At 38.0% G+C, this 10,000-nt stretch overlaps 1 protein-coding gene across 1 annotated transcript in view; it reads left to right on the plus strand.

Moving 5' to 3' along the window:
* The window catches only part of TRPV2 (transient receptor potential cation channel subfamily V member 2), a 29,973-nt gene that overhangs the window by 9,674 nt on the left and 10,299 nt on the right, over positions 1–10,000 (plus strand). The gene's annotated exons all lie outside the window — the stretch shown is intronic.

Genomic DNA, 10,000 nt, shown 5'->3' on the forward strand with positions numbered 1-10,000 from the left:
GAGAAAGAAGAGTGCTCTATTTGTTGAATCGTGGAGCTCCCTGTATATTTCCAATGTCTTATTTGTAGGGATAGTCAAATCTTCTACTTCAACCACATTTTGTTTAAAGAAACAACAGCCTTAGGTCTTAGAATAGAAAGAACCAATTTATCTTGGCTAAGAAGTAAGCAGTTCCTTAATGCCTGAAAAGTAAAATTAAAAGGAAGATATTTGCAAAACACAAGCAAAGCTAGGTTACACTCCCCTTTTATATTCAAGTATATGATCAAAAAAGGAGCAAAGGCCAGACCTATCTTGGCCTATTTTTTAAACAATTTAAAATTTGAAGTCTGCCATTCTAGAAGACCATGCATGTGTTTTTTAAAACTTGACACATGCTAAATGAATTTCTATTAACTAACCCTTATTATAAAATTTGATTATACATTGACCAGAGGTTCATGCTAATTCCCCACAAGTATTGCAACAAATCATAATTTCGAGGTATTTTATCTCAGATTAGGTTGTGAGCTATCCTCTCCCAACTAAACAAGAAAGATCATGACTTTCTACTTGGGTAATAGGATTTAGAAAAGCCTCCTGATACTTCCTAAAGTGCTATCCAAAGAATTCTGGTAAAAGTTGGTCTTGTCAGATAGACTGGGGTAGCAAAGCTAGCAAAACTGAACACGTAGATAGCTCCATGGACAGAGCCTTGGGCCTGGAGTTAGGAAGACCTGAGTTCAAAACCAGCCTGTCCATCAATCAATGTGTGCCTGGTACCAGGCCAAGAGCTAAGGATGCAAAATGGGCAAATGACTTAATCTACTGAAGAAGATAATGGCAAGCCACTCCAGTACGTTTACTAAGAAAACTCCATTGTATTGGCAGGCTCCACCAAGTCACTAAGAATTGGACACGACTGAACAAGCAAAACTCAAAGGCTAGTCTAAAGTTGTGAGCAGAAGTTATGTGTCTTTTTTTTTTTTTTTAGGAGGATGAATACTGGGAGGGGAGTGGTGAGAGAGAAATGTCGGATATTTAAACAAGAGGGGAAAAAATGCCATTGACAAGCATGAAAGGATCAAGGAAGACAGGAAAAAAGGGATCTGGCATTGCTATTAGTGAGCAACTTGAGGCTGTAAGAAATGGAGGAATCCACTGGGTGGCAATATGGTCCCGTCGAAAATTGAATCAAACCTTCATTGTATAGCATGGAGTAAGAGGCAAGAGGGTTTCTCATTTGTCCCATTTCCACTACCTCTCACCCCCCACTCCCCTTAGAAGCCTCAAATCCAGGTCCTCTGATTCTGGAAAGAGCCTTGAATTCTCTGTCCATCAATCAATGTGTGCCTGGTACTGGGCCAAGAGCCAAGGATGCAAAAACTGTCTCTCCTTAAAGGAGCTTGCAAGGAGAAAATGTGTCCTTATTAAATAAATGTAACTAGAAGGAAAAGATATCAAGGAAAGATATTGAGTTTGGGGAGGGGAAAGAGCAATTTGTCTTGAGTGATGAAGTCAGAAACCAAACTGGAGAACTGAAAAAAGAGAAGAGAGGAAATTGAGGCAAGAACTTGGCTGGTTTGAGGGAATGGTGGGATCTCAGTGAACATTTCTTAAAAGATGGAGGAGACTCAGGCATGGTTTTAGGTAGCAGAGAAGAAACCAGAGTGGGTAAGCATTTGTATGATGGTATTTTCCATATATGTTCTTTTAGGTGCTACCTTTCTTTAGGTTATCTTTAACTTTCACCTGGACTATTGCAAACAGCCTCTTAATTGACCTCCTGACTCAACTCTCTTCCCTCTTGAATCTGTCCTCCACGTATCTGCCAAACTGATATTTTAAAAATGTATTTTGCTAACTATTCCTTAGATACATGTAAAATTTCTAAATACTCTTTTTTTAAAATTTGAGTTCCAAATTGTCTCCCTCCTTCCTGCCCCTCTCTCACCCACCAAGAAGGCAAGCAATATGATATCAATCATACATCAAATTGATATTTTAAAAATTCACATTTGTTAAGTTACATCCATGCTTAAAAAGCTCAGAAATCTCCCAATTGTCCATTGATAATAGGAAGACAGATTCAGAACAAGAAGTGACCTCAGACACCATCTGGTTCAACCCCTTCATTTTTGAAATTGAGGCCTAGAGCATTAAAATTATTTGGACAAGATCACATAGGTAAGAAGGTAGAAGCAGGTTTGGAATTAGAATCCAAGTCCACTCTTATGCATACTGGTTCCACTCTATGGTAGTATTAATATTTAACTTTAAATTTGGTATTTAAAGCCCTTCATAATCTGATTGACTCCAACCTATATCTTTCTTTCTTTTTTTTTTTAAATACTCCTACTTTCTGTCTTAGAATCAATACTGTGTATTGTTTCCAAGGCAGAAGAGTGGCAAGGATTTGGGCAGTGGGGGTTAAGTGACTTGCCCAGAGTCACACAGCTAGGAAGTGCCCAAGGTCAGATTTGAACCCAGGACCTCCTGACCTGACCCTTAATCCACTGAGCTGCCTAGCTGCTGTTCAACCTATCTTTCTAAACTGATTTCACATTATTCTTCCTCTATGTATTTTGCATTCATTTTCAACAAATTGAGCTACTCGCTATTTCTCATAAAGTCCATGTTATTCCTTGCCTTCATCCCTGGAATGCCCTCCCTCTTCCTCACCTCTGCCTCTTGGAATCGATAGTTTCTCTCATAGCAAAGCTCAGGTGTCACTTCTTATGTTTGCTTTCCTGATCCCCATCTTCATCGGTTGTGATCTGTTCCATCACACATTGTGAAGCCAAAACAAAATGGCATGTCTGTGGCTGAGTAGGAATGATTGAATCAGAACATTTAAAAAATTACTCAGTATTTTTGCTGTCATGTCTAACAGATACATTAGAAGACAGGAAGAAGTTTGCATAATTTATAAGCCAAACTGTGTTTAGTTGATGAGATGGGGTGGCATAAAGGACAGAGGGCTAGACATGGTGTCAGCAAGATTCAGACATATATTCACTCTGTGATCCTGGGCAATCCACTTAATCTTTCTCAACCTCAGTTTCCTGAGCTGTAAAACAGGAATAATAAGAATAATATCTACCCTACATAGTCGTGAAGAGAAAATGAAATTATACATCCATGTATATACATATATAACATATATAAATACATGTTTATAACATGTAATGTAATTTATATATGATATAAACTTTTAAATGCCATTTAAATGTTTATTGTTATTTCCCCCTCTCCCAACCCTCAAGGAAGGCCTGTTCTAGAAACAATCCTCAAGACCTTTTTGGCTATCACATCTGCTAGGACTAGGAGGCAATCAATGGACTTAGTTTATGTAATTGATGAACTGTGGACATCACAACATCTTTGTTCCCATAATGCATTTTGTTTTTGTTTTTGTTTTTTTTTTATATTTTTAAACCCTTAACTTCTGTGTATTAGTTCCTTGGTGGAAGAGTGGTAAGGGTAGGCAATGGGGGTCAAGTGACTTTCCCAGGGTCACACAGCTGGGAAGTGTCTGAGGCCAGATTTGAACCTAGGACCTCCCGTCTCTAGGCCTGGCTCTCAATCCACTGAGCTACCCAGCTGCCCCCTCCCCCATAATGCATTTTGAATACTAACTCTAAGAACCATTGCAATCAGTCAATTTTATTCTTCTATTCTCTGACTCGTAGGCATTGTGGGACTCTAAATGAATAAGGCAGGGTTTTTGCTCTCAGGATCCTTCCTGGTAGAAAGACCTGGACACAAATAGTTATTATGTGGACTAGAGGACAAAAGAGTTCGTAAGAGAAGCACAAAGTACAATGAAGGTCTCCCCGACCTTCCCTGACATTCATAAATTTTTGGGAGGAGGCAAACAGGATTGAGTGATTTGCCCAGAGTCACACAGAGACTAAATATCTTAGACCAGGTTTGAATGACATTCATAATTAATCCTAAGATCCTAGATGAGCTGGGATGTTCATCCAATCAATAAGCATTTGTTAAATGCTCACTATGTACTAGACACTATGATTCCCTCTAAGGGTCCATAGCCTCCAGGAGCTCCTAATGGAATGGACCTTCAGAGGCTGCCTTTCCCAACTCCCTTATCTTCAGAGGTCTAAATGGGTTACGGGACTTGCTGAAGCTGGGCATGTGAAACCAGGCCCCCTGACTTCCAATCCACTGCTCTTCTCACCACACGTGGCTAACCATTGCCCCAATAAACAGAGCAGTAGATCTGGACTCAGGAGAAGGAGGTAGGTTTCAGTTGGAGTTTTGCCAGTACCTAGCTAAGTGACCTTGAACTAGTTATTTTGTCTTTTTAGGGCTTTGTTTCTATATCAATAAAAAGTGCGTTGGAGTAAATTCATTGAGTTTATAAATCTAGGTTCTAGGAGGAAGGACCTGAGAGGCCATCAAGTCAACTCCCTCACTTTACAGATGAGAAAACTGGGTCCCATCAGGATGAAGTGAATTGCCCAAGCTCACATAGCTAATAAGTAGGAGAGTCAATAGATTTAAATCCAGGTCCTCTGATGGCAAACCCAGCATGATTTTGACTCTTCCCTTCCATCTTCCTTTTCCTTCTCTTCCCTTCCCTTCCCTTCCTTCCCCTTCCTTCCCCTTCTCCTTTCCCTTTCCCTTCCCTTCCTTTCCTCTTTTCCTTCTCCTTTTCCATCCCTTCCTTTCCCTTCCCTTCCCTTCCCTTTTTCCTCCCCCTTTTTCATCCCTTCCCTTGTACCTTCCCTTTTGTCTTAGAATAAACACTAAGAATTGGTTCCAAGGCAGAAGAATGGTAAGGGTTGCACAATTGGGGTTAAGTGACTTGCCCAAAGTCATAGACAGGAAGTGCCTGAGGCTAGATTTGAACCTGGAACCTCCCTTGTCAAGGCCTGACCTCTACTCACTGAGTCACCTAGCTGCCTCTATGCCATATTACTTTTAAGATGATCTTTGAGAACAGGCACATACACACACAAAATCAGCTTGTGGCCAACCTGTCAATGAGCATCTTCAAAAAGCATGCTCTTTGAATAATATACAGCCTGTGTGTTGTTGGGCTATCCTCAAAGCTTTTCCATCACTCTTTTCCTTTGGAAGGACCCGTCAGGACTCAGGCTCCATTGGTATGTCCTTTTGAGACCTCAAGGTCACTCCATGCCGCCATGATGAATCTTCTGGGTAGGATTTGAATAGAAAGATTTGCTCATTTTAACACACTGACACATCTTGACTTTGTGACCCTGAATAAGTTACCTAATCTTTCACAGCCTTAGATAATTGCAGAAAAATTGGCAATCAGTACTGACAGAGGGATTTTCCTTTTGCTGGCATTTTCTTTATATCAGTGAAATGGAAGATCTTTAAAAATCCCAGTTCCCAAGTTCCCCAAATGGTAGTAACTTCCATTTATGTATTAATAGTAATAATCAACATTAATAGAGGACTAAAGGTTTGTAAAGCACGTTATTATATTATTTATTATATATTATTTATCCTATTTATTTATATATTTATTATATATTATATAATAATATATTTATTATGTATTATATTATCTCATATGATTCTCACAACACAGTGATGTGGGTACTATTATTATCCCTGTTTTTTAGACAAAGGAACCACTCACCCAAGGTCACAGAGCTAGTAAGTGTCTGAGACAAGGTTTTGAACTCAAATCTTCCTGAGCTGAAGGCCAGCTCTCTATCCACCCTGCTACTTAGCAGTCATGTTAGCAATAATAGCTAACAATAATGTAATGCTTTTAACACCTGTAGATCCTTTATATGCATTATTTACATGAAATCATTTGGTATTCATTATACCTCTCTGAAGTAGGGATTATCATCATCCTTTTACAGGTGAGGAAACTGAGGCAAAGAGGTGAAATTATTTGCCCAAGGTCACCCAACTAGTTAGTGTCCAAGGCAGAATTCACACTCGAGTTTTCCTGCCTCCAAGGGGAATACTCTATTCACTATGCCTCCTGGCTGCCCCATTGTAGTGCTTTCGGGCTTACAAAGAGCTCCTGGAACAAGAGGAGAGAAGCCCCTGGACAGAAGGGCCTTCCTGCTTCTAGGCAGAGACCTATGGGAGAGACCCCTGAAGAATGACAGTCATTGCAGAGGGGAGGAAGACCCAAGAGAAGACCCCAGACTCATGGTACTAGACCTAGAAGGGACCTGGGTATATACAGCCAAACACCATCATTCTATAGATGAAGATATTGAACCTAAAGAGATCCTTTGATTGACCTGAGAGGACCAGGATAGTAATTATCAGAGGGAAGATTTGAACCCACAGTCCTCTGACTCCACAGCCCTTTCTTTTCCCACTGTCTCCCCGAAAAACCAGAAGAACCAGTCGGTATTAAAATGACAGTACTGCTGAAATGAATCTATTTATTCAATTCCATATCAATGAAACTACTAAAGAATTATTTTATGAAATTAGAAAAAGCAACCCAATTCACACAGAGGCAAAAAAAGGTCAAGAATCTCTAGGGAAATAATGAAAAGAAATGGGAACCTAAAGGGAGCCGCCCAGCAGGGTCAGATCTCAAGAAATACCATTGAATGGCACATTAAAACCCAGTGGAATTGCTCGTTGGCTATGGGAGGGGGTTGACAGGAGGGGAGGGAAAGAACATGAATCATGGAACCATGGAAAAAGATTCTAAATTAATTAATTAAATACAAATTTCAAATAGAAAGAAAAAAAGAAATACCATCGAAGCAATAATTCTCAACACAGTTTGGTTCAAAAACAGAGAGATGGGGGCAGTGGATTGAGAGTCAGGCCTAGAGACGGGAGGTCCTGGGTTCAAATCCGGCCTCAGACACTTCCCAGCTGTGTGACCCTGGGCAAGTCACTTGACCCCCATTGCCCACCCTTACCACTCTTCCACCTAGGAGCCAATACACAGAAGTTAAGGGTTTAAAAAAAACAAACAAACCAGAGAGATGTCTCCGTGGGACAGAGATTAGTACACAGCATACAGAGACAAATGTGGCTGGTGGCCTGATTGATATTTAGTAAACACAAACAACTCAGCTACTGGGATAAGGATTTGCTATTTGGTAAAAACTGCTTGAAAATTGGATAGTACTTGTACGATGACCAACTGTGAAGGTCTCAGACTATTATCAGCAAAACAATGTCCCCAGCTAACCCCAAGGGAGTCACGATAAATGCTTTCTACAGCTAAAGAAGAAATGTTGGAATCTGATTGCCGATCAAAGCAAGCCATCTTTCACTTTATTTCCTTCACAAGTTTTTTTATTGTATATGTGATATGTGTCTTCTGTCATGGCATAGGAAATACCAAGAGATGTATTGCATGAAAGCACTGGTATAACTTATAAGAGAACATTTATCACCTCTGGAAAAGGGGGAGGGAAGGAAGGAGGGAGAGAATCTGAATTGCAAAATGTCAAAAAACAACCGTAAAAAATTATTTCTGCAAATAATTGAAAAAAAAGAAAAGAAAGGAAATTGGATAACAATATGGAACAAATTTGATTTAGACCAACATCTTACAACTCGTGCCATCTCATCTATGTCCAGAAGAAAGATTCCTAACCATGCAAATGAGAGAGAGAATCATAGAAGATGTCAAAATCAAAAATTATTTTGATTACATAAAATAAAAAAATGTACAAATAATCCTAATAAAGCTAAGATAAAAAGAAAAAGAGTTAACTAGGGGGAAAAAATCTTTGCAGTAAGTTTCCCTGATAAAGGTTATATTTCCAAGACATATAATGAATAGATTCAAATTCATAAGAATTAGAGCCATTAACCAATTGGACCAATTGCTAAATGAAAGCTGTAAGAATGAGAACCAAGACAATGAGCATCCATGATTGTGGCCGACCAAGGATGAATCCACCTCCTCATTAAGAGAAGTGATGGATTTAAGGTATGTCATTTATACTTTTATATATATTTATATAATTTTACATTTATATTATATATTATATAATATACAAAAGTGTATATATATTTATATATTATATAACATACATTTATATGTTATATAATATATGTTTATATTGTAATATATGATATTTATATAATATTTATTTATATATAACATATATTTATTTATATTATAATATTTATATTATGATATTTATATTATATAATATAATACTTTTATATATTATATAACATATGTTTATATGTTATATAATATATAAAAGTATATATGTGGGAGTATATATAGAAATGATTTATGTATACTTAAATATATATAAATTATATATAATTGCAGAATAAGATGTACATGCTAATTATTTTATATATTTGTATCCTATATATGTGTACCTTATTTATACACAAATATATATATCCATATAGATACACATACATTTGTACATTTTATTCATTATTTTCATTCGTTTTATTTTATTTATTTTATTTTATTTTGGGGGGGCGTATCACCAAAGAGGAAATTGGTTTGGCTTGACTATGTACATTTGTTGCAANAATTTTATATAAGTTATTTGTTTATAATATTTATATTATTAAATTATATATAAAAAAGGTTAATGACTTGCTGTCAATCCTCACAATAAATATGTGAGACAGAGTAGATAGTAACAGGGTAGACTGAGCTCTGGCCCTGGAGTCAGGCTGACCTGGGTTCAAATCCAGCCTCAGATATTTACAGGCTACATGGCTCTGGGCAAGTTGCTTAACCCCTGCCTCAGTTTTGTTATCTGTAAAAAACGGGGATAATGATAGCACCCACTCCTTAGGATCTGTTGTAAAGATCCAATGAGATAAGATATGTAAAACATTTTCCAACTTTAAAGCACTGGGTAAATTACTAGATATTCTCATTATTCATATTTAAATTATTATTATTCATATTTAAATATTTCTTTTTGAAAGATTATAATAATAATAAATAGTGAGCTTGGCCATAATGGATAGAATCAACCACAGACTTAGGAAGAAATAAAAGAAATAAAACTCTACCTCTGCCTCTATCGGCTGTGTTCCTAGGCAAATGGTTTCACCTTTTCAGTGCCCTGGGTGACTTAAAATTATTTGTAATTACATTTTATTTTTTTCAATTAATGAATATCTACCTTCTCTCCCTCTCACTGCCCCTACTGACCCCGGAAAGAAGGAAAACCAAAAACCCTGTTGAAAACATGCCTAGTCAAGCAAAACAAACTCCCCCATTAGTCACATCCTCTCCTTCCGCCCTGTGTCCTTCCCCTCTCTGCCAGGAGGCTTTAGCATCCTCAATAGCTGCTGTGGTTGGTCATTTCACCAATCAGAATCCTTAAGTCTTCCTATATCATCTTTACAATGTTGTTCCTGGATATATTGTTCTCCTGGTTTTGCTTCCTCCTCTCTGCATCAGTTCATGCAAGTCTTCCCAGCTTTCTCTGAAACCAGCCACTCCGTTTCTTACAGCAAAATCACATTCTGTTGCATTCATAGATCCTAACTACTGAGACCATTTTCCATTGAATGGCCACTTACTTCCTTTACTCCTTTCCCAGATAACTCACAGAAGAGGGGGTCAGCTTGCATGGTTAAGACTTGCTTCACCTGCGAATACACGACCCTCGTACAAATGGCCAGTCTTGTCTAAATAATAGGTGGCATTTATGTAATATTTTATTGTTACAGAGTTGAGTATATGCTATGGTGGATTTGGAGACACTGTCAACCCTCCCTGGGCCTCGGCATCTTCCTCATTAAAATGGGAGAAGGGGGTGGATTATAGGATGTCTAAGATCTCTTCCATCTCTCCTCATCTGCATGATCTCATTCAGTTCTCAGAAAACCCATGAGGCAATCAGAGCAGAGATGATTTTTCCCATCCAGCAGATGGGAAATTGGTCTCAGAAGAATTAAGGGAAAGAACTGAAATTTAGTGAAATAAATGAAGAAAAATTAAGTGAGAGTCTTCTAGGATTTAGGAGACTATGGTGTAGGTAGGGACTTGTTGATTTCTATTTCCAACTGAAGGACTGGATGACCAGGCCAG

Source organism: Gracilinanus agilis, chromosome 4 (genome assembly GCF_016433145.1).
Source record: "Gracilinanus agilis isolate LMUSP501 chromosome 4, AgileGrace, whole genome shotgun sequence".
In the NCBI taxonomy this organism is placed as follows: domain Eukaryota; kingdom Metazoa; phylum Chordata; class Mammalia; order Didelphimorphia; family Didelphidae; genus Gracilinanus; species Gracilinanus agilis.